General features: G+C 45.0%; 18 non-coding genes across 18 annotated transcripts; all 18 read right to left on the minus strand.

Annotated features, from left to right (window-relative positions):
• Window positions 1-1,044: 1,044 nt before the first annotated feature.
• On the minus strand, window positions 1,045-1,236 carry LOC141229380 (U2 spliceosomal RNA). Its single transcript, XR_012296074.1, has one exon. It is a non-coding gene; the product is annotated as a U2 spliceosomal RNA (small nuclear RNA).
• Window positions 1,237-2,349: 1,113 nt separating this feature from the next.
• Window positions 2,350-2,539, minus strand: LOC141229399 (U2 spliceosomal RNA). Its single transcript, XR_012296093.1, has one exon. It is a non-coding gene; the product is annotated as a U2 spliceosomal RNA (small nuclear RNA).
• A 1,114-nt stretch (window positions 2,540-3,653) lies between these two features.
• Window positions 3,654-3,845, minus strand: LOC141229385 (U2 spliceosomal RNA). Its single transcript, XR_012296079.1, has one exon. It is a non-coding gene; the product is annotated as a U2 spliceosomal RNA (small nuclear RNA).
• Window positions 3,846-4,961: 1,116 nt separating this feature from the next.
• LOC141229387 (U2 spliceosomal RNA) lies at window positions 4,962-5,151 on the minus strand. The gene has a single exon (XR_012296081.1). It is a non-coding gene; the product is annotated as a U2 spliceosomal RNA (small nuclear RNA).
• A 1,111-nt stretch (window positions 5,152-6,262) lies between these two features.
• On the minus strand, window positions 6,263-6,453 carry LOC141229470 (U2 spliceosomal RNA). Its single transcript, XR_012296146.1, has one exon. It is a non-coding gene; the product is annotated as a U2 spliceosomal RNA (small nuclear RNA).
• A 1,115-nt stretch (window positions 6,454-7,568) lies between these two features.
• On the minus strand, window positions 7,569-7,759 carry LOC141229481 (U2 spliceosomal RNA). Its single transcript, XR_012296157.1, has one exon. It is a non-coding gene; the product is annotated as a U2 spliceosomal RNA (small nuclear RNA).
• A 1,115-nt stretch (window positions 7,760-8,874) lies between these two features.
• On the minus strand, window positions 8,875-9,065 carry LOC141229364 (U2 spliceosomal RNA). The gene has a single exon (XR_012296058.1). It is a non-coding gene; the product is annotated as a U2 spliceosomal RNA (small nuclear RNA).
• Window positions 9,066-10,180: 1,115 nt separating this feature from the next.
• Window positions 10,181-10,371, minus strand: LOC141229282 (U2 spliceosomal RNA). The gene has a single exon (XR_012295979.1). It is a non-coding gene; the product is annotated as a U2 spliceosomal RNA (small nuclear RNA).
• Window positions 10,372-11,486: 1,115 nt separating this feature from the next.
• Window positions 11,487-11,677, minus strand: LOC141229294 (U2 spliceosomal RNA). The gene has a single exon (XR_012295990.1). It is a non-coding gene; the product is annotated as a U2 spliceosomal RNA (small nuclear RNA).
• A 1,115-nt stretch (window positions 11,678-12,792) lies between these two features.
• Window positions 12,793-12,983, minus strand: LOC141229305 (U2 spliceosomal RNA). Its single transcript, XR_012296001.1, has one exon. It is a non-coding gene; the product is annotated as a U2 spliceosomal RNA (small nuclear RNA).
• Window positions 12,984-14,098: 1,115 nt separating this feature from the next.
• Window positions 14,099-14,289, minus strand: LOC141229317 (U2 spliceosomal RNA). The gene has a single exon (XR_012296012.1). It is a non-coding gene; the product is annotated as a U2 spliceosomal RNA (small nuclear RNA).
• A 1,115-nt stretch (window positions 14,290-15,404) lies between these two features.
• Window positions 15,405-15,595, minus strand: LOC141229329 (U2 spliceosomal RNA). Its single transcript, XR_012296023.1, has one exon. It is a non-coding gene; the product is annotated as a U2 spliceosomal RNA (small nuclear RNA).
• Window positions 15,596-16,710: 1,115 nt separating this feature from the next.
• LOC141229340 (U2 spliceosomal RNA) lies at window positions 16,711-16,901 on the minus strand. The gene has a single exon (XR_012296034.1). It is a non-coding gene; the product is annotated as a U2 spliceosomal RNA (small nuclear RNA).
• A 1,115-nt stretch (window positions 16,902-18,016) lies between these two features.
• LOC141229351 (U2 spliceosomal RNA) lies at window positions 18,017-18,207 on the minus strand. The gene has a single exon (XR_012296045.1). It is a non-coding gene; the product is annotated as a U2 spliceosomal RNA (small nuclear RNA).
• Window positions 18,208-19,322: 1,115 nt separating this feature from the next.
• On the minus strand, window positions 19,323-19,513 carry LOC141229362 (U2 spliceosomal RNA). The gene has a single exon (XR_012296056.1). It is a non-coding gene; the product is annotated as a U2 spliceosomal RNA (small nuclear RNA).
• A 1,115-nt stretch (window positions 19,514-20,628) lies between these two features.
• On the minus strand, window positions 20,629-20,819 carry LOC141229366 (U2 spliceosomal RNA). Its single transcript, XR_012296060.1, has one exon. It is a non-coding gene; the product is annotated as a U2 spliceosomal RNA (small nuclear RNA).
• A 1,115-nt stretch (window positions 20,820-21,934) lies between these two features.
• On the minus strand, window positions 21,935-22,125 carry LOC141229373 (U2 spliceosomal RNA). Its single transcript, XR_012296067.1, has one exon. It is a non-coding gene; the product is annotated as a U2 spliceosomal RNA (small nuclear RNA).
• Window positions 22,126-23,240: 1,115 nt separating this feature from the next.
• On the minus strand, window positions 23,241-23,431 carry LOC141229367 (U2 spliceosomal RNA). The gene has a single exon (XR_012296061.1). It is a non-coding gene; the product is annotated as a U2 spliceosomal RNA (small nuclear RNA).
• Window positions 23,432-23,471: the final 40 nt, after the last annotated feature.

A 23,471-nucleotide genomic window follows, 5' to 3' on the forward strand; every position in this document is an offset into this window, starting at 1 on the left:
CTCCCGTTAAGAAGACATGTTGTCAACCTCTAGATCCCTTACATGCCTGCACTTTTCGGCTTGCTGCTGCTGCAATCCACGCGTTTTAGATCTGCATAACTCCACCTCTTTAAACACAGCACCTTCACCCCCTGCTGTTCCCACCCGCCTCAACACCGTTGGAAGGGAGGAGAACCAATTAAGGCGGGGGGTGGGGTGGAACGAGCAGCTGTCTACCCTTAGCAGGAGGGCTCCTGATTACATACCTCTCCTGCTGCTGCTGCTGCTGGCTGTCCAGCAGCAGACTGAAGGTGGCTGCTGCTGTGCACAGGTATATAAAGGCTCAGAGCCTATTATGACACGCGCAGCCAGCGTTCCATTGCCACATTCCATCTACTGCAGGCAGGATACCTGGCTGGCTGAATGTCGCTGAGAAGCTCACAGAGACCGCCATAAGCAACAGTTTAACAGAATGCCACAGACTAATCAACCAAACTTTTTGGGTTGGGTTCTCTTTTATAGTCTGCAGGCATTAAATGAAAGAAGTCAGTGTTCCAGCAGAAGGAGACAACGTTTCAGAAAAGGCATTGTAGCAAACCAAAAAAGAAATTTTAAGCGCAGCAGAGTAACCAGCGCACATACCTGTTAGCTCAGGTGAGTTTAAAAGGCTGCTGTTGATAACAAGGGCATTTGCTAAATAGATGGTGTGTGTGCAACAATATACTGAAAGGTCAATTATATTGTGCAGCTTATCTCACCACCTGTAGTTATTTAGGTGAAAGCTCCAAAATGCTTGCCTAATATGTCTGTTTATCCAAAAGGAAGTAAAAAGGGAGAGCTAGAAAGATAGCATTGCAATTGCCATTACATGGCAATGCAATGCACAGTTGCTGAAGTTGAACCAAAATGAGCTTGTAATCTGGCTTCTGCAACTTTGAACATGAAAAATCCAATGAGGAGAAGAAAAGCAAAGCCAAAGAGTCCATCCCCAAATCCGACAAACAAGCAAAATGAACAAAAAACATTGAATTCAATTCTTTTCTGATTTTAGAAACTGCATTAAAGAAGGGGTGCACCGGTCCTGGAGATACTGCAATACCAGGTCAATGCGTGGAGTGGACAGAGCAAGCTCTTTTTCCATCTCCCTGTTCTAAAAAATCCATTTAATATATGGTCCCCAGATAGGGGACGTATCAGATATTAAACTGATAAGAACAGATACTACACTTGATCTTAGCCAAAAGGCCGAGAAGCGATAACCAGAATTGGTTTCAAACTACGGAGCCACCCAAGGATCCTGAAAGTCCATTTGTGGAGATGAGCTCCTGGACTCCCGTTAAGAAGACATGTTGTCAACCTCTAGATCCCTTACATGCCTGCACTTTTCGGCTTGCTGCTGCTGCAATCCACGCGTTTTAGATCTGCATACTCCACCTCTTTAAACACAGCACCTTCACCCCCTGCTGTTCCCACCCGCCTCAACACCGTTGGAAGGGAGGAGAACCAATTAAGGCGGGGGGTGGGGTGGAACGAGCAGCTGTCTACCCTTAGCAGGAGGGCTCCTGATTACATACCTCTCCTGCTGCTGCTGCTGCTGGCTGTCCAGCAGCAGACTGAAGGTGGCTGCTGCTGTGCACAGGTATATAAGGCTCAGAGCCTATTATGACACGCGCAGCCAGCGTTCCATTGCCACATTCCATCTACTGCAAGGCAGGATACCTGGCTGGCTGAATGTCGCTGAGAAGCTCACAGAGACCGCCATAAGCAACAGTTTAAACAGAATGCCACAGACTAATCAACCAAACTTTTTGGGTTGGGTTCTCTTTTATAGTCTGCAGGCATTAAATGAAAGAAGTCAGTGTTCCAGCAGAAGGAGACAACGTTTCAGAAAAGGCATTGTAGCAAACCAAAAAAGAAATTTTAAGCGCAGCAGAGTAACCAGCGACATACCTGTTAGCTCAGGTGAGTTTAAAAGGCTGCTGTTGATAACAAGGGCATTTGCTAAATAGATGGTGTGTGTGCAACAATATACTGATAGGTCAATTATATTGTGCAGCTTATCTCACCACCTGTAGTTATTTAGGTGAAAGCTCCAAAATGCTTGCCTAATATGTCTGTTTATCCAAAAGGAAGTAAAAAGGGAGAGCTAGAAAGATAGCATTGCATCACATTACATGGCAATGCAATGCACAGTTGCTGAAGTTGAACCAAAATGAGCTTGTAATCTGGCTTCTGCAACTTTGAACATGAAAAATCCAATGAGGAGAAGAAAAGCAAGCCAAAGAGTCCATCCCCAAATCCGACAAACAAGCAAAATGAACAAAAAACAATTGAATTCAATTCTTTCTGATTTTAGAAACTGCATTAAAGAAGGGGTGCACCGGTCCTGGAGATACTGCAATACCAGGTCAATGCGTGGAGTGGACAGAGCAAGCTCTTTTTCCATCTCCCTGTTCTAAAAATCCATTTAATATATGGTCCCCAGATAGGGGACGTATCAGATATTAACTGATAAGAACAGATACTACACTTGATCTTAGCCAAAAGGCCGAGAAGCGATAACCAGAATTGGTTTCAAACTACGGAGCCACCCAAGGATCCTGAAAAGTCCATTTGTGGAGATGAGCTCCTGGACTCCCGTTAAGAAGACATGTTGTCAACCTCTAGATCCCTTACATGCCTGCACTTTTCGGCTTGCTGCTGCTGCAATCCACGCGTTTTAGATCTGCATAACTCCACCTCTTTAACACAGCACCTTCACCCCCTGCTGTTCCCACCCGCCTCAACACCGTTGGAAGGGAGGAGAACCAATTAAGGCGGGGGGTGGGGTGGAACGAGCAGCTGTCTACCCTTAGCAGGAGGGCTCCTGATTACATACCTCTCCTGCTGCTGCTGCTGCTGGCTGTCCAGCAGCAGACTGAAGGTGGCTGCTGCTGTGCACAGGTATATAAAGGCTCAGAGCCTATTATGACACGCGCAGCCAGCGTTCCATTGCCACATTCCATCTACTGCAGGCAGGAATACCTGGCTGGCTGAATGTCGCTGAGAAGCTCACAGAGACCGCCATAAGCAACAGTTTAACAGAATGCCACAGACTAAATCAACCAAACTTTTTGGGTTGGGTTCTCTTTTATAGTCTGCAGGCATTAAATGAAAGAAGTCAGTGTTCCAGCAGAAGGAGACAACGTTTCAGAAAAGGCATTGTAGCAAACCAAAAAAGAAATTTTAAGCGCAGCAGAGTAACCAGCGCACATACCTGTTAGCTCAGGTGAGTTTAAAAGGCTGCTGTTGATAACAAGGGCATTTGCTAAATAGATGGTGTGTGTGCAACAATATACTGAAAGGTCAATTATATTGTGCAGCTTATCTCACCACCTGTAGTTATTTAGTGAAAGCTCCAAAATGCTTGCCTAATATGTCTGTTTATCCAAAAGGAAGTAAAAAGGGAGAGCTAGAAAGATAGCATTGCATCACATACATGGCAATGCAATGCACAGTTGCTGAAGTTGAACCAAAATGAGCTTGTAATCTGGCTTCTGCAACTTTGAACATGAAAAATCCAATGAGGAGAAGAAAAGCAAAGCCAAAGAGTCCATCCCCAAATCCGACAAACAAGCAAAATGAACAAAAAACATTGAATTCAATTCTTTCTGATTTTAGAAACTGCATTAAAGAAGGGGTGCACCGGTCCTGGAGATACTGCAATACCAGGTCAATGCGTGGAGTGGACAGAGCAAGCTCTTTTTCCATCTCCCAGTTCTAAAAATCCATTTAATATATGGTCCCCAGATAGGGGACGTATCAGATATTAAACTGATAAGAACAGATACTACACTTGATCTTAGCCAAAAGGGCCGAGAAGCGATAACCAGAATTGGTTTCAAACTACGGAGCCACCCAAGGATCCTGAAAAGTCCATTTGTGGAGATGAGCTCCTGGACTCCCGTTAAGAAGACATGTTGTCAACCTCTAGATCCCTTACATGCCTGCACTTTTCGGCTTGCTGCTGCTGCAATCCACGCGTTTTAGATCTGCATAACTCCACCTCTTTAAACACAGCACCTTCACCCCCTGCTGTTCCCACCCGCCTCAACACCGTTGGAAGGGAGGAGAACCAATTAAGGCGGGGGGTGGGGTGGAACGAGCAGCTGTCTACCCTTAGCAGGAGGGCTCCTGATTACATACCTCTCCTGCTGCTGCTGCTGCTGGCTGTCCAGCAGCAGACTGAAGGTGGCTGCTGCTGTGCACAGGTATATAAAGGCTCAGAGCCTATTATGACACGCGCAGCCAGCGTTCCATTGCCACATTCCATCTACTGCAGGCAGGATACCTGGCTGGCTGAATGTCGCTGAGAAGCTCACAGAGACCGCCATAAGCAACAGTTTAACAGAATGCCACAGACTAATCAACCAAACTTTTTGGGTTGGGTTCTCTTTTATAGTCTGCAGGCATTAAATGAAAGAAGTCAGTGTTCCAGCAGAAGGAGACAACGTTTCAGAAAAGGCATTGTAGCAAACCAAAAAAGAAATTTTAAGCGCAGCAGAGTAACCAGCGCACATACCTGTTAGCTCAGGTGAGTTTAAAAGGCTGCTGTTGATAACAAGGGCATTTGCTAAATAGATGGTGTGTGTGCAACAATATACTGAAAGGTCAATTATATTGTGCAGCTTATCTCACCACCTGTAGTTATTTAGGTGAAAGCTCCAAAATGCTTGCCTAATATGACTGTTTATCCAAAAGGAAGTAAAAAGGGAGAGCTAGAAAGATAGCATTGCATCACATTACATGGCAATGCAATGCACAGTTGCTGAAGTTGAACCTAAATGAGCTTGTAATCTGCCTTCTGCAACTTTGAACATGAAAAATCCAATGAGGAGAAGAAAAGCAAAGCCAAAGAGTCCATCCCCAAATCCGACAAACAAGCAAAATGAACAAAAAACCATTGAATTCAATTCTTTCTGATTTTAGAAACTGCATTAAAGAAGGGGTGCACCGGTCCTGGAGATACTGCAATACCAGGTCAATGCGTGGAGTGGACAGAGCAAGCTCTTTTTCCATCTCCCTGTTCTAAAAATCCATTTAATATATGGTCCCCAGATAGGGACGTATCAGATATTAAACTGATAAGAACAGATACTACACTTGATCTTAGCCAAAAGGCCGAGAAGCGATAACCAGAATTGGTTTCAAACTACGAGCCACCCAAGGATCCTGAAAGTCCATTTGTGGAGATGAGCTCCTGGACTCCCGTTAAGAAGACATGTTGTCAACCTCTAGATCCCTTACATGCCTGCACTTTTCGGCTTGCTGCTGCTGCAATCCACGCGTTTTAGATCTGCATAACTCCACCTCTTTAAACACAGCACCTTCACCCCCTGCTGTTCCCACCCGCCTCAACACCGTTGGAAGGGAGGAGAACCAATTAAGGCGGGGGTGGGGTGGAACGAGCAGCTGTCTACCCTTAGCAGGAGGGCTCCTGATTACATACCTCTCCTGCTGCTGCTGCTGCTGCTGTCCAGCAGCAGACTGAAGGTGGCTGCTGCTGTGCACAGGTATATAAAGGCTCAGAGCCTATTATGACACGCGCAGCCAGCGTTCCATTGCCACATTCCATCTACTGCAGGCAGGATACCTGGCTGGCTGAATGTCGCTGAGAAGCTCACAGAGACCGCCATAAGCAACAGTTTAACAGAATGCCACAGACTAATCAACCAAACTTTTTGGGTTGGGTTCTCTTTTATAGTCTGCAGGCATTAAATGAAAGAAGTCAGTGTTCCAGCAGAAGGAGACAACGTTTCAGAAAAGGCATTGTAGCAAACCAAAAAAGAAATTTTAAGCGCAGCAGAGTAACCAGCGCACATACCTGTTAGCTCAGGTGAGTTTAAAAGGCTGCTGTTGATAACAAGGGCATTTGCTAAATAGATGGTGTGTGTGCAACAATATACTGAAAGGTCAATTATATTGTGCAGCTTATCTCACCACCTGTAGTTATTTAGGTGAAAGCTCCAAAATGCTTGCCTAATATGTCTGTTTATCCAAAAGGAAGTAAAAAGGGAGAGCTAGAAAGATAGCATTGCATCACATTACATGGCAATGCAATGCACAGTTGCTGAAGTTGAACCAAAATGAGCTTGTAATCTGGCTTCTGCAACTTTGAACATGAAAAATCCAATGAGGAGAAGAAAAGCAAAGCCAAAGAGTCCATCCCCAAATCCGACAAACAAGCAAAATGAACAAAAAACATTGAATTCAATTCTTTCTGATTTTAGAAACTGCATTAAAGAAGGGGTGCACCGGTCCTGGAGATACTGCAATACCAGGTCAATGCGTGGAGTGGACAGAGCAAGCTCTTTTTCCATCTCCCTGTTCTAAAAATCCATTTAATATATGGTCCCCAGATAGGGGACGTATCAGATATTAAACTGATAAGAACAGATACTACACTTGATCTTAGCCAAAAGGCCGAGAAGCGATAACCAGAATTGGTTTCAAACTACGGAGCCACCCAAGGATCCTGAAAAGTCCATTTGTGGAGATGAGCTCCTGGACTCCCGTTAAGAAGACATGTTGTCAACCTCTAGATCCCTTACATGCCTGCACTTTTCGGCTTGCTGCTGCTGCAATCCACGCGTTTTAGATCTGCATAACTCCACCTCTTTAAACACAGCACCTTCACCCCCTGCTGTTCCCACCCGCCTCAACACCGTTGGAAGGGAGGAGAACCAATTAAGGCGGGGGGTGGGGTGGAACGAGCAGCTGTCTACCCTTAGCAGGAGGGCTCCTGATTACATACCTCTCCTGCTGCTGCTGCTGCTGGCTGTCCAGCAGCAGACTGAAGGTGGCTGCTGCTGTGCACAGGTATATAAAGGCTCAGAGCCTATTATGACACGCGCAGCCAGCGTTCCATTGCCACATTCCATCTACTGCAGGCAGGATACCTGGCTGGCTGAATGTCGCTGAGAAGCTCACAGAGACCGCCATAAGCAACAGTTTAACAGAATGCCACAGACTAATCAACCAAACTTTTTGGGTTGGGTTCTCTTTTATAGTCTGCAGGCATTAAATGAAAGAAGTCAGTGTTCCAGCAGAAGGAGACAACGTTTCAGAAAAGGCATTGTAGCAAACCAAAAAAGAAATTTTAAGCGCAGCAGAGTAACCAGCGCACATACCTGTTAGCTCAGGTGAGTTTAAAAGGCTGCTGTTGATAACAAGGGCATTTGCTAAATAGATGGTGTGTGTGCAACAATATACTGAAAGGTCAATTATATTGTGCAGCTTATCTCACCACCTGTAGTTATTTAGGTGAAAGCTCCAAAATGCTTGCCTAATATGACTGTTTATCCAAAAGGAAGTAAAAAGGGAGAGCTAGAAAGATAGCATTGCATCACATTACATGGCAATGCAATGCACAGTTGCTGAAGTTGAACCAAAATGAGCTTGTAATCTGCCTTCTGCAACTTTGAACATGAAAAATCCAATGAGGAGAAGAAAAGCAAAGCCAAAGAGTCCATCCCCAAATCCGACAAACAAGCAAAATGAACAAAAAACATTGAATTCAATTCTTTCTGATTTTAGAAACTGCATTAAAGAAGGGGTGCACCGGTCCTGGAGATACTGCAATACCAGGTCAATGCGTGGAGTGGACAGAGCAAGCTCTTTTTCCATCTCCCTGTTCTAAAAATCCATTTAATATATGGTCCCCAGATAGGGGACGTATCAGATATTAAACTGATAAGAACAGATACTACACTTGATCTTAGCCAAAAGGCCGAGAAGCGATAACCAGAATTGGTTTCAAACTACGGAGCCACCCAAGGATCCTGAAAAGTCCATTTGTGGAGATGAGCTCCTGGACTCCCGTTAAGAAGACATGTTGTCAACCTCTAGATCCCTTACATGCCTGCACTTTTCGGCTTGCTGCTGCTGCAATCCACGCGTTTTAGATCTGCATAACTCCACCTCTTTAAACACAGCACCTTCACCCCCTGCTGTTCCCACCCGCCTCAACACCGTTGGAAGGGAGGAGAACCAATTAAGGCGGGGGGTGGGGTGGAACGAGCAGCTGTCTACCCTTAGCAGGAGGGCTCCTGATTACATACCTCTCCTGCTGCTGCTGCTGCTGGCTGTCCAGCAGCAGACTGAAGGTGGCTGCTGCTGTGCACAGGTATATAAAGGCTCAGAGCCTATTATGACACGCGCAGCCAGCGTTCCATTGCCACATTCCATCTACTGCAGGCAGGATACCTGGCTGGCTGAATGTCGCTGAGAAGCTCACAGAGACCGCCATAAGCAACAGTTTAACAGAATGCCACAGACTAATCAACCAAACTTTTTGGGTTGGGTTCTCTTTTATAGTCTGCAGGCATTAAATGAAAGAAGTCAGTGTTCCAGCAGAAGGAGACAACGTTTCAGAAAAGGCATTGTAGCAAACCAAAAAAGAAATTTTAAGCGCAGCAGAGTAACCAGCGCACATACCTGTTAGCTCAGGTGAGTTTAAAAGGCTGCTGTTGATAACAAGGGCATTTGCTAAATAGATGGTGTGTGTGCAACAATATACTGAAAGGTCAATTATATTGTGCAGCTTATCTCACCACCTGTAGTTATTTAGGTGAAAGCTCCAAAATGCTTGCCTAATATGTTTGTTTATCCAAAAGGAAGTAAAAAGGGAGAGCTAGAAAGATAGCATTGCATCACATTACATGGCAATGCAATGCACAGTTGCTGAAGTTGAACCAAAATGAGCTTGTAATCTGCCTTCTGCAACTTTGAACATGAAAAATCCAATGAGGAGAAGAAAAGCAAAGCCAAAGAGTCCATCCCCAAATCCGACAAACAAGCAAAATGAACAAAGAACATTGAATTCAATTCTTTCTGATTTTAGAAACTGCATTAAAGAAGGGGTGCACCGGTCCTGGAGATACTGCAATACCAGGTCAATGCGTGGAGTGGACAGAGCAAGCTCTTTTTCCATCTCCCTATTCTAAAAATCCATTTAATATATGGTCCCCAGATAGGGGACGTATCAGATATTAAACTGATAAGAACAGATACTACACTTGATCTTAGCCAAAAGGCCGAGAAGCGATAACCAGAATTGGTTTCAAACTACGGAGCCACCCAAGGATCCTGAAAAGTCCATTTGTGGAGATGAGCTCCTGGACTCCCGTTAAGAAGACATGTTGTCAACCTCTAGATCCCTTACATGCCTGCACTTTTCGGCTTGCTGCTGCTGCAATCCACGCGTTTTAGATCTGCATAACTCCACCTCTTTAAACACAGCACCTTCACCCCCTGCTGTTCCCACCCGCCTCAACACCGTTGGAAGGGAGGAGAACCAATTAAGGCGGGGGGTGGGGTGGAACGAGCAGCTGTCTACCCTTAGCAGGAGGGCTCCTGATTACATACCTCTCCTGCTGCTGCTGCTGCTGGCTGTCCAGCAGCAGACTGAAGGTGGCTGCTGCTGTGCACAGGTATATAAAGGCTCAGAGCCTATTATGACACGCGCAGCCAGCGTTCCATTGCCACATTCCATCTACTGCAGGCAGGATACCTGGCTGGCTGAATGTCGCTGAGAAGCTCACAGAGACCGCCATAAGCAACAGTTTAACAGAATGCCACAGACTAATCAACCAAACTTTTTGGGTTGGGTTCTCTTTTATAGTCTGCAGGCATTAAATGAAAGAAGTCAGTGTTCCAGCAGAAGGAGACAACGTTTCAGAAAAGGCATTGTAGCAAACCAAAAAAGAAATTTTAAGCGCAGCAGAGTAACCAGCGCACATACCTGTTAGCTCAGGTGAGTTTAAAAGGCTGCTGTTGATAACAAGGGCATTTGCTAAATAGATGGTGTGTGTGCAACAATATACTGAAAGGTCAATTATATTGTGCAGCTTATCTCACCACCTGTAGTTATTTAGGTGAAAGCTCCAAAATGCTTGCCTAATATGTCTGTTTATCCAAAAGGAAGTAAAAAGGGAGAGCTAGAAAGATAGCATTGCATCACATTACATGGCAATGCAATGCACAGTTGCTGAAGTTGAACCAAAATGAGCTTGTAATCTGGCTTCTGCAACTTTGAACATGAAAAATCCAATGAGGAGAAGAAAAGCAAAGCCAAAGAGTCCATCCCCAAATCCGACAAACAAGCAAAATGAACAAAAAACATTGAATTCAATTCTTTCTGATTTTAGAAACTGCATTAAAGAAGGGGTGCACCGGTCCTGGAGATACTGCAATACCAGGTCAATGCGTGGAGTGGACAGAGCAAGCTCTTTTTCCATCTCCCTGTTCTAAAAATCCATTTAATATATGGTCCCCAGATAGGGGACGTATCAGATATTAAACTGATAAGAACAGATACTACACTTGATCTTAGCCAAAAGGCCGAGAAGCGATAACCAGAATTGGTTTCAAACTACGGAGCCACCCAAGGATCCTGAAAAGTCCATTTGTGGAGATGAGCTCCTGGACTCCCGTTAAGAAGACATGTTGTCAACCTCTAGATCCCTTACATGCCTGCACTTTTCGGCTTGCTGCTGCTGCAATCCACGCGTTTTAGATCTGCATAACTCCACCTCTTTAAACACAGCACCTTCACCCCCTGCTGTTCCCACCCGCCTCAACACCGTTGGAAGGGAGGAGAACCAATTAAGGCGGGGGGTGGGGTGGAACGAGCAGCTGTCTACCCTTAGCAGGAGGGCTCCTGATTACATACCTCTCCTGCTGCTGCTGCTGCTGGCTGTCCAGCAGCAGACTGAAGGTGGCTGCTGCTGTGCACAGGTATATAAAGGCTCAGAGCCTATTATGACACGCGCAGCCAGCGTTCCATTGCCACATTCCATCTACTGCAGGCAGGATACCTGGCTGGCTGAATGTCGCTGAGAAGCTCACAGAGACCGCCATAAGCAACAGTTTAACAGAATGCCACAGACTAATCAACCAAACTTTTTGGGTTGGGTTCTCTTTTATAGTCTGCAGGCATTAAATGAAAGAAGTCAGTGTTCCAGCAGAAGGAGACAACGTTTCAGAAAAGGCATTGTAGCAAACCAAAAAAGAAATTTTAAGCGCAGCAGAGTAACCAGCGCACATACCTGTTAGCTCAGGTGAGTTTAAAAGGCTGCTGTTGATAACAAGGGCATTTGCTAAATAGATGGTGTGTGTGCAACAATATACTGAAAGGTCAATTATATTGTGCAGCTTATCTCACCACCTGTAGTTATTTAGGTGAAAGCTCCAAAATGCTTGCCTAATATGTCTGTTTATCCAAAAGGAAGTAAAAAGGGAGAGCTAGAAAGATAGCATTGCATCACATTACATGGCAATGCAATGCACAGTTGCTGAAGTTGAACCAAAATGAGCTTGTAATCTGGCTTCTGCAACTTTGAACATGAAAAATCCAATGAGGAGAAGAAAAGCAAAGCCAAAGAGTCCATCCCCAAATCCGACAAACAAGCAAAATGAACAAAAAACATTGAAATCAATTCTTTCTGATTTTAGAAACTGCATTAAAGAAGGGGTGCACCGGTCCTGGAGATACTGCAATACCAGGTCAATGCGTGGAGTGGACAGAGCAAGCTCTTTTTCCATCTCCCTGTTCTAAAAATCCATTTAATATATGGTCCCCAGATAGGGGACGTATCAGATATTAAACTGATAAGAACAGATACTACACTTGATCTTAGCCAAAAGGCCGAGAAGCGATAACCAGAATTGGTTTCAAACTACGGAGCCACCCAAGGATCCTGAAAAGTCCATTTGTGGAGATGAGCTCCTGGACTCCCGTTAAGAAGACATGTTGTCAACCTCTAGATCCCTTACATGCCTGCACTTTTCGGCTTGCTGCTGCTGCAATCCACGCGTTTTAGATCTGCATAACTCCACCTCTTTAAACACAGCACCTTCACCCCCTGCTGTTCCCACCCGCCTCAACACCGTTGGAAGGGAGGAGAACCAATTAAGGCGGGGGGTGGGGTGGAACGAGCAGCTGTCTACCCTTAGCAGGAGGGCTCCTGATTACATACCTCTCCTGCTGCTGCTGCTGCTGGCTGTCCAGCAGCAGACTGAAGGTGGCTGCTGCTGTGCACAGGTATATAAAGGCTCAGAGCCTATTATGACACGCGCAGCCAGCGTTCCATTGCCACATTCCATCTACTGCAGGCAGGATACCTGGCTGGCTGAATGTCGCTGAGAAGCTCACAGAGACCGCCATAAGCAACAGTTTAACAGAATGCCACAGACTAATCAACCAAACTTTTTGGGTTGGGTTCTCTTTTATAGTCTGCAGGCATTAAATGAAAGAAGTCAGTGTTCCAGCAGAAGGAGACAACGTTTCAGAAAAGGCATTGTAGCAAACCAAAAAAGAAATTTTAAGCGCAGCAGAGTAACCAGCGCACATACCTGTTAGCTCAGGTGAGTTTAAAAGGCTGCTGTTGATAACAAGGGCATTTGCTAAATAGATGGTGTGTGTGCAACAATATACTGAAAGGTCAATTATATTGTGCAGCTTATCTCACCACCTGTAGTTATTTAGGTGAAAGCTCCAAAATGCTTGCCTAATATGACTGTTTATCCAAAAGGAAGTAAAAAGGGAGAGCTAGAAAGATAGCATTGCATCACATTACATGGCAATGCAATGCACAGTTGCTGAAGTTGAACCAAAATGAGCTTGTAATCGGCCTTCTGCAACTTTGAACATGAAAAATCCAATGAGGAGAAGAAAAGCAAAGCCAAAGAGTCCATCCCCAAATCCGACAAACAAGCAAAATGAACAAAAAACATTGAATTCAATTCTTTCTGATTTTAGAAACTGCATTAAAGAAGGGGTGCACCGGTCCTGGAGATACTGCAATACCAGGTCAATGCGTGGAGTGGACAGAGCAAGCTCTTTTTCCATCTCCCTGTTCTAAAAATCCATTTAATATATGGTCCCCAGATAGGGGACGTATCAGATATTAAACTGATAAGAACAGATACTACACTTGATCTTAGCCAAAAGGCCGAGAAGCGATAACCAGAATTGGTTTCAAACTACGGAGCCACCCAAGGATCCTGAAAAGTCCATTTGTGGAGATGAGCTCCTGGACTCCCGTTAAGAAGACATGTTGTCAACCTCTAGATCCCTTACATGCCTGCACTTTTCGGCTTGCTGCTGCTGCAATCCACGCGTTTTAGATCTGCATAACTCCACCTCTTTAAACACAGCACCTTCACCCCCTGCTGTTCCCACCCGCCTCAACACCGTTGGAAGGGAGGAGAACCAATTAAGGCGGGGGGTGGGGTGGAACGAGCAGCTGTCTACCCTTAGCAGGAGGGCTCCTGATTACATACCTCTCCTGCTGCTGCTGCTGCTGGCTGTCCAGCAGCAGACTGAAGGTGGCTGCTGCTGTGCACAGGTATATAAAGGCTCAGAGCCTATTATGACACGCGCAGCCAGCGTTCCATTGCCACATTCCATCTACTGCAGGCAGGATACCTGGCTGGCTGAATGTCGCTGAGAAGCTCACAGAGACCGCCATAAGCAACAGTTTAACAGAATGCCACAGACTAATCAACCAAACTTTTTGGGTTGGGTTCTCTTTCATAGTCTGCAGGCATTAAATGAAAGAAGTCAGTGTTCCAGCAGAAGGAGACAACGTTTCAGAAAAGGCATTGTAGCAAACCAAAAAAGAAATTTTAAGCGCAGCAGAGTAACCAGCGCACATACCTGTTAGCTCAGGTGAGTTTAAAAGGCTGCTGTTGATAACAAGGGCATTTGCTAAATAGATGGTGTGTGTGCAACAATATACTGAAAGGTCAATTATATTGTGCAGCTTATCTCACCACCTGTAGTTATTTAGGTGAAAGCTCCAAAATGCTTGCCTAATATGTCTGTTTATCCAAAAGGAAGTAAAAAGGGAGAGCTAGAAAGATAGCATTGCATCACATTACATGGCAATGCAATGCACAGTTGCTGAAGTTGAACCAAAATGAGCTTGTAATCTGCCTTCTGCAACTTTGAACATGAAAAATCCAATGAGGAGAAGAAAAGCAAAGCCAAAGAGTCCATCCCCAAATCCGACAAACAAGCAAAATGAACAAAGAACATTGAATTCAATTCTTTCTGATTTTAGAAACTGCATTAAAGAAGGGGTGCACCGGTCCTGGAGATACTGCAATACCAGGTCAATGCGTGGAGTGGACAGAGCAAGCTCTTTTTCCATCTCCCTGTTCTAAAAATCCATTTAATATATGGTCCCCAGATAGGGGACGTATCAGATATTAAACTGATAAGAACAGATACTACACTTGATCTTAGCCAAAAGGCCGAGAAGCGATAACCAGAATTGGTTTCAAACTACGGAGCCACCCAAGGATCCTGAAAAGTCCATTTGTGGAGATGAGCTCCTGGACTCCCGTTAAGAAGACATGTTGTCAACCTCTAGATCCCTTACATGCCTGCACTTTTCGGCTTGCTGCTGCTGCAATCCACGCGTTTTAGATCTGCATAACTCCACCTCTTTAAACACAGCACCTTCACCCCCTGCTGTTCCCACCCGCCTCAACACCGTTGGAAGGGAGGAGAACCAATTAAGGCGGGGGGTGGGGTGGAACGAGCAGCTGTCTACCCTTAGCAGGAGGGCTCCTGATTACATACCTCTCCTGCTGCTGCTGCTGCTGGCTGTCCAGCAGCAGACTGAAGGTGGCTGCTGCTGTGCACAGGTATATAAAGGCTCAGAGCCTATTATGACACGCGCAGCCAGCGTTCCATTGCCACATTCCATCTACTGCAGGCAGGATACCTGGCTGGCTGAATGTCGCTGAGAAGCTCACAGAGACCGCCATAAGCAACAGTTTAACAGAATGCCACAGACTAATCAACCAAACTTTTTGGGTTGGGTTCTCTTTTATAGTCTGCAGGCATTAAATGAAAGAAGTCAGTGTTCCAGCAGAAGGAGACAACGTTTCAGAAAAGGCATTGTAGCAAACCAAAAAAGAAATTTTAAGCGCAGCAGAGTAACCAGCGCACATACCTGTTAGCTCAGGTGAGTTTAAAAGGCTGCTGTTGATAACAAGGGCATTTGCTAAATAGATGGTGTTTGTGCAACAATATACTGAAAGGTCAATTATATTGTGCAGCTTATCTCACCACCTGTAGTTATTTAGGTGAAAGCTCCAAAATGCTTGCCTAATATGTCTGTTTATCCAAAAGGAAGTAAAAAGGGAGAGCTAGAAAGATAGCATTGCATCACATTACATGGCAATGCAATGCACAGTTGCTGAAGTTGAACCAAAATGAGCTTGTAATCTGGCTTCTGCAACTTTGAACATGAAAAATCCAATGAGGAGAAGAAAAGCAAAGCCAAAGAGTCCATCCGAAAATCCGACAAACAAGCAAAATGAACAAAAAACATTGAATTCAATTCTTTCTGATTTTAGAAACTGCATTAAAGAAGGGGTGCACCGGTCCTGGAGATACTGCAATACCAGGTCAATGCGTGGAGTGGACAGAGCAAGCTCTTTTTCCATCTCCCTGTTCTAAAAATCCATTTAATATATGGTCCCCAGATAGGGGACGTATCAGATATTAAACTGATAAGAACAGATACTACACTTGATCTTAGCCAAAAGGCCGAGAAGCGATAACCAGAATTGGTTTCAAACTACGGAGCCACCCAAGGATCCTGAAAAGTCCATTTGTGGAGATGAGCTCCTGGACTCCCGTTAAGAAGACATGTTGTCAACCTCTAGATCCCTTACATGCCTGCACTTTTCGGCTTGCTGCTGCTGCAATCCACGCGTTTTAGATCTGCATAACTCCACCTCTTTAAACACAGCACCTTCACCCCCTGCTGTTCCCACCCGCCTCAACACCGTTGGAAGGGAGGAGAACCAATTAAGGCGGGGGGTGGGGTGGAACGAGCAGCTGTCTACCCTTAGCAGGAGGGCTCCTGATTACATACCTCTCCTGCTGCTGCTGCTGCTGGCTGTCCAGCAGCAGACTGAAGGTGGCTGCTGCTGTGCACAGGTATATAAAGGCTCAGAGCCTATTATGACACGCGCAGCCAGCGTTCCATTGCCACATTCCATCTACTGCAGGCAGGATACCTGGCTGGCTGAATGTCGCTGAGAAGCTCACAGAGACCGCCATAAGCAACAGTTTAACAGAATGCCACAGACTAATCAACCAAACTTTTTGGGTTGGGTTCTCTTTTATAGTCTGCAGGCATTAAATGAAAGAAGTCAGTGTTCCAGCAGAAGGAGACAACGTTTCAGAAAAGGCATTGTAGCAAACCAAAAAAGAAATTTTAAGCGCAGCAGAGTAACCAGCGCACATACCTGTTAGCTCAGGTGAGTTTAAAAGGCTGCTGTTGATAACAAGGGCATTTGCTAAATAGATGGTGTGTGTGCAACAATATACTGAAAGGTCAATTATATTGTGCAGCTTATCTCACCACCTGTAGTTATTTAGGTGAAAGCTCCAAAATGCTTGCCTAATATGTCTGTTTATCCAAAAGGAAGTAAAAAGGGAGAGCTAGAAAGATAGCATTGCATCACATTACATGGCAATGCAATGCACAGTTGCTGAAGTTGAACCAAAATGAGCTTGTAATCTGGCTTCTGCAACTTTGAACATGAAAAATCCAATGAGGAGAAGAAAAGCAAAGCCAAAGAGTCCATCCCCAAATCCGACAAACAAGCAAAATGAACAAAAAACATTGAATTCAATTCTTTCTGATTTTAGAAACTGCATTAAAGAAGGGGTGCACCGGTCCTGGAGATACTGCAATACCAGGTCAATGCGTGGAGTGGACAGAGCAAGCTCTTTTTCCATCTCCCTGTTCTAAAAATCCATTTAATATATGGTCCCCAGATAGGGGACGTATCAGATATTAAACTGATAAGAACAGATACTACACTTGATCTTAGCCAAAAGGCCGAGAAGCGATAACCAGAATTGGTTTCAAACTACGGAGCCACCCAAGGATCCTGAAAAGTCCATTTGTGGAGATGAGCTCCTGGACTCCCGTTAAGAAGACATGTTGTCAACCTCTAGATCCCTTACATGCCTGCACTTTTCGGCTTGCTGCTGCTGCAATCCACGCGTTTTAGATCTGCATAACTCCACCTCTTTAAACACAGCACCTTCACCCCCTGCTGTTCCCACCCGCCTCAACACCGTTGGAAGGGAGGAGAACCAATTAAGGCGGGGGGTGGGGTGGAACGAGCAGCTGTCTACCCTTAGCAGGAGGGCTCCTGATTACATACCTCTCCTGCTGCTGCTGCTGCTGGCTGTCCAGCAGCAGACTGAAGGTGGCTGCTGCTGTGCACAGGTATATAAAGGCTCAGAGCCTATTATGACACGCGCAGCCAGCGTTCCATTGCCACATTCCATCTACTGCAGGCAGGATACCTGGCTGGCTGAATGTCGCTGAGAAGCTCACAGAGACCGCCATAAGCAACAGTTTAACAGAATGCCACAGACTAATCAACCAAACTTTTTGGGTTGGGTTCTCTTTTATAGTCTGCAGGCATTAAATGAAAGAAGTCAGTGTTCCAGCAGAAGGAGACAACGTTTCAGAAAAGGCATTGTAGCAAACCAAAAAAGAAATTTTAAGCGCAGCAGAGTAACCAGCGCACATACCTGTTAGCTCAGGTGAGTTTAAAAGGCTGCTGTTGATAACAAGGGCATTTGCTAAATAGATGGTGTGTGTGCAACAATATACTGAAAGGTCAATTATATTGTGCAGCTTATCTCACCACCTGTAGTTATTTAGGTGAAAGCTCCAAAATGCTTGCCTAATATGTCTGTTTATCCAAAAGGAAGTAAAAAGGGAGAGCTAGAAAGATAGCATTGCATCACATTACATGGCAATGCAATGCACAGTTGCTGAAGTTGAACCAAAATGAGCTTGTAATCTGGCTTCTGCAACTTTGAACATGAAAAATCCAATGAGGAGAAGAAAAGCAAAGCCAAAGAGTCCATCCCCAAATCCGACAAACAAGCAAAATGAACAAAAAACATTGAAATCAATTCTTTCTGATTTTAGAAACTGCATTAAAGAAGGGGTGCACCGGTCCTGGAGATACTGCAATACCAGGTCAATGCGTGGAGTGGACAGAGCAAGCTCTTTTTCCATCTCCCTGTTCTAAAAATCCATTTAATATATGGTCCCCAGATAGGGGACGTATCAGATATTAAACTGATAAGAACAGATACTACACTTGATCTTAGCCAAAAGGCCGAGAAGCGATAACCAGAATTGGTTTCAAACTACGGAGCCACCCAAGGATCCTGAAAAGTCCATTTGTGGAGATGAGCTCCTGGACTCCCGTTAAGAAGACATGTTGTCAACCTCTAGATCCCTTACATGCCTGCACTTTTCGGCTTGCTGCTGCTGCAATCCACGCGTTTTAGATCTGCATAACTCCACCTCTTTAAACACAGCACCTTCACCCCCTGCTGTTCCCACCCGCCTCAACACCGTTGGAAGGGAGGAGAACCAATTAAGGCGGGGGGTGGGGTGGAACGAGCAGCTGTCTACCCTTAGCAGGAGGGCTCCTGATTACATACCTCTCCTGCTGCTGCTGCTGCTGGCTGTCCAGCAGCAGACTGAAGGTGGCTGCTGCTGTGCACAGGTATATAAAGGCTCAGAGCCTATTATGACACGCGCAGCCAGCGTTCCATTGCCACATTCCATCTACTGCAGGCAGGATACCTGGCTGGCTGAATGTCGCTGAGAAGCTCACAGAGACCGCCATAAGCAACAGTTTAACAGAATGCCACAGACTAATCAACCAAACTTTTTGGGTTGGGTTCTCTTTTATAGTCTGCAGGCATTAAATGAAAGAAGTCAGTGTTCCAGCAGAAGGAGACAACGTTTCAGAAAAGGCATTGTAGCAAACCAAAAAAGAAATTTTAAGCGCAGCAGAGTAACCAGCGCACATACCTGTTAGCTCAGGTGAGTTTAAAAGGCTGCTGTTGATAACAAGGGCATTTGCTAAATAGATGGTGTGTGTGCAACAATATACTGAAAGGTCAATTATATTGTGCAGCTTATCTCACCACCTGTAGTTATTTAGGTGAAAGCTCCAAAATGCTTGCCTAATATGTCTGTTTATCCAAAAGGAAGTAAAAAGGGAGAGCTAGAAAGATAGCATTGCATCACATTACATGGCAATGCAATGCACAGTTGCTGAAGTTGAACCAAAATGAGCTTGTAATCTGCCTTCTGCAACTTTGAACATGAAAAATCCAATGAGGAGAAGAAAAGCAAAGCCAAAGAGTCCATCCCCAAATCCGACAAACAAGCAAAATGAACAAAAAACATTGAATTCAATTCTTTCTGATTTTAGAAACTGCATTAAAGAAGGGGTGCACCGGTCCTGGAGATACTGCAATACCAGGTCAATGCGTGGAGTGGACAGAGCAAGCTCTTTTTCCATCTCCCTGTTCTAAAAATCCATTTAATATATGGTCCCCAGATAGGGGACGTATCAGATATTAAACTGATAAGAACAGATACTACACTTGATCTTAGCCAAAAGGCCGAGAAGCGATAACCAGAATTGGTTTCAAACTATGGAGCCACCCAAGGATCCTGAAAAGTCCATTTGTGGAGATGAGCTCCTGGACTCCCGTTAAGAAGACATGTTGTCAACCTCTAGATCCCTTACATGCCTGCACTTTTCGGCTTGCTGCTGCTGCAATCCACGCGTTTTAGATCTGCATAACTCCACCTCTTTAAACACAGCACCTTCACCCCCTGCTGTTCCCACCCGCCTCAACACCGTTGGAAGGGAGGAGAACCAATTAAGGCGGGGGGTGGGGTGGAACGAGCAGCTGTCTACCCTTAGCAGGAGGGCTCCTGATTACATACCTCTCCTGCTGCTGCTGCTGCTGGCTGTCCAGCAGCAGACTGAAGGTGGCTGCTGCTGTGCACAGGTATATAAAGGCTCAGAGCCTATTATGACACGCGCAGCCAGCGTTCCATTGCCACATTCCATCTACTGCAGGCAGGATACCTGGCTGGCTGAATGTCGCTGAGAAGCTCACAGAGACCGCCATAAGCAACAGTTTAACAGAATGCCACAGACTAATCAACCAAACTTTTTGGGTTGGGTTCTCTTTTATAGTCTGCAGGCATTAAATGAAAGAAGTCAGTGTTCCAGCAGAAGGAGACAACGTTTCAGAAAAGGCATTGTAGCAAACCAAAAAAGAAATTTTAAGCGCAGCAGAGTAACCAGCGCACATACCTGTTAGCTCAGGTGAGTTTAAAAGGCTGCTGTTGATAACAAGGGCATTTGCTAAATAGATGGTGTGTGTGCAACAATATACTGAAAGGTCAATTATATTGTGCAGCTTATCTCACCACCTGTAGTTATTTAGGTGAAAGCTCCAAAATGCTTGCCTAATATGTCTGTTTATCCAAAAGGAAGTAAAAAGGGAGAGCTAGAAAGATAGCATTGCATCACATTACATGGCAATGCAGTGCACAGTTGCTGAAGTTGAACCAAAATGAGCTTGTAATCTGGCTTCTGCAACTTTGAACATGAAAAATCCAATGAGGAGAAGAAAAGCAAAGCCAAAGAGTCCATCCCCAAATCCGACAAACAAGCAAAATGAACAAAAAACATTGAATTCAATTCTTTCTGATTTTAGAAACTGCATTAAAGAAGGGGTGCACCGGTCCTGGAGATACTGCAATACCAGGTCAATGCGTGGAGTGGACAGAGCAAGCTCTTTTTCCATCTCCCTGTTCTAAAAATCCATTTAATATATGGTCCCCAGATAGGGGACGTATCAGATATTAAACTGATAAGAACAGATACTACACTTGATCTTAGCCAAAAGGCCGAGAAGTGATAACCAGAATTGGTTTCAAACTACGGAGCCACCCAAGGATCCTGAAAAGTCCATTTGTGGAGATGAGCTCCTGGACTCCCGTTAAGAAGACATGTTGTCAACCTCTAGATCCCTTACATGCCTGCACTTTTCGGCTTGCTGCTGCTGCAATCCACGCGTTTTAGATCTGCATAACTCCACCTCTTTAAACACAGCACCTTCACCCCCTGCTGTTCCCACCCGCCTCAACACCGTTGGAAGGGAGGAGAACCAATTAAGGCGGGGGGTGGGGTGGAACGAGCAGCTGTCTACCCTTAGCAGGAGGGCTCCTGATTACATACCTCTCCTGCTGCTGCTGCTGCTGGCTGTCCAGCAGCAGACTGAAGGTGGCTGCTGCTGTGCACAGGTATATAAAGGCTCAGAGCCTATTATGACACGCGCAGCCAGCGTTCCATTGCCACATTCCATCTACTGCAGGCAGGATACCTGGCTGGCTGAATGTCGCTGAGAAGCTCACAGAGACCGCCATAAGCAACAGTTTAACAGAATGCCACAGACTAATCAACCAAACTTTTTGGGTTGGGTTCTCTTTTATAGTCTGCAGGCATTAAATGAAAGAAGTCAGTGTTCCAGCAGAAGGAGACAACGTTTCAGAAAAGGCATTGTAGCAAACCAAAAAAGAAATTTTAAGCGCAGCAGAGTAACCAGCGCACATACCTGTTAGCTCAGGTGAGTTTAAAAGGCTGCTGTTGATAACAAGGGCATTTGCTAAATAGATGGTGTGTGTGCAACAATATACTGAAAGGTCAATTATATTGTGCAGCTTATCTCACCACCTGTAGTTATTTAGGTGAAAGCTCCAAAATGCTTGCCTAATATGTCTGTTTATCCAAAAGGAAGTAAAAAGGGAGAGCTAGAAAGATAGCATTGCATCACATTACATGGCAATGCAATGCACAGTTGCTGAAGTTGAACCAAAATGAGCTTGTAATCTGGCTTCTGCAACTTTGAACATGAAAAATCCAATGAGGAGAAGAAAAGCAAAGCCAAAGAGTCCATCCCCAAATCCGACAAACAAGCAAAATGAACAAAAAACATTGAATTCAATTCTTTCTGATTTTAGAAACTGCATTAAAGAAGGGGTGCACCGGTCCTGGAGATACTGCAATACCAGGTCAATGCGTGGAGTGGACAGAGCAAGCTCTTTTTCCATCTCCCTGTTCTAAAAATCCATTTAATATATGGTCCCCAGATAGGGGACGTATCAGATATTAAACTGATAAGAACAGATACTACACTTGATCTTAGCCAAAAGGCCGAGAAGCGATAACCAGAATTGGTTTCAAACTATGGAGCCACCCAAGGATCCTGAAAAGTCCATTTGTGGAGATGAGCTCCTGGACTCCCGTTAAGAAGACATGTTGTCAACCTCTAGATCCCTTACATGCCTGCACTTTTCGGCTTGCTGCTGCTGCAATCCACGCGTTTTAGATCTGCATAACTCCACCTCTTTAAACACAGCACCTTCACCCCCTGCTGTTCCCACCCGCCTCAACACCGTTGGAAGGGAGGAGAACCAATTAAGGCGGGGGGTGGGGTGGAACGAGCAGCTGTCTACCCTTAGCAGGAGGGCTCCTGATTACATACCTCTCCTGCTGCTGCTGCTGCTGGCTGTCCAGCAGCAGACTGAAGGTGGCTGCTGCTGTGCACAGGTATATAAAGGCTCAGAGCCTATTATGACACGCGCAGCCAGCGTTCCATTGCCACATTCCATCTACTGCAGGCAGGATACCTGGCTGGCTGAATGTCGCTGAGAAGCTCACAGAGACCGCCATAAGCAACAGTTTAACAGAATGCCACAGACTAATCAACCAAACTTTTTGGGTTGGGTTCTCTTTTATAGTCTGCAGGCATTAAATGAAAGAAGTCAGTGTTCCAGCAGAAGGAGACAACGTTTCAGAAAAGGCATTGTAGCAAACCAAAAAAGAAATTTTAAGCGCAGCAGAGTAACCAGCGCACATACCTGTTAGCTCAGGTGAGTTTAAAAGGCTGCTGTTGATAACAAGGGCATTTGCTAAATAGATGGTGTGTGTGCAACAATATACTGAAAGGTCAATTATATTGTGCAGCTTATCTCACCACCTGTAGTTATTTAGGTGAAAGCTCCAAAATGCTTGCCTAATATGTCTGTTTATCCAAAAGGAAGTAAAAAGGGAGAGCTAGAAAGATAGCATTGCATCACATTACATGGCAATGCAGTGCACAGTTGCTGAAGTTGAACCAAAATGAGCTTGTAATCTGGCTTCTGCAACTTTGAACATGAAAAATCCAATGAGGAGAAGAAAAGCAAAGCCAAAGAGTCCATCCCCAAATCCGACAAACAAGCAAAATGAACAAAAAACATTGAATTCAATTCTTTCTGATTTTAGAAACTGCATTAAAGAAGGGGTGCACCGGTCCTGGAGATACTGCAATACCAGGTCAATGCGTGGAGTGGACAGAGCAAGCTCTTTTTCCATCTCCCTGTTCTAAAAATCCATTTAATATATGGTCCCCAGATAGGGGACGTATCAGATATTAAACTGATAAGAACAGATACTACACTTGATCTTAGCCAAAAGGCCGAGAAGTGATAACCAGAATTGGTTTCAAACTACGGAGCCACCCAAGGATC

Source organism: Phyllobates terribilis, unplaced genomic scaffold, assembly GCF_046119375.1.
Source record: "Phyllobates terribilis strain yellow unplaced genomic scaffold, ASM4611937v1 Scaffold_472__1_contigs__length_1415193, whole genome shotgun sequence".
In the NCBI taxonomy this organism is placed as follows: domain Eukaryota; kingdom Metazoa; phylum Chordata; class Amphibia; order Anura; family Dendrobatidae; genus Phyllobates; species Phyllobates terribilis.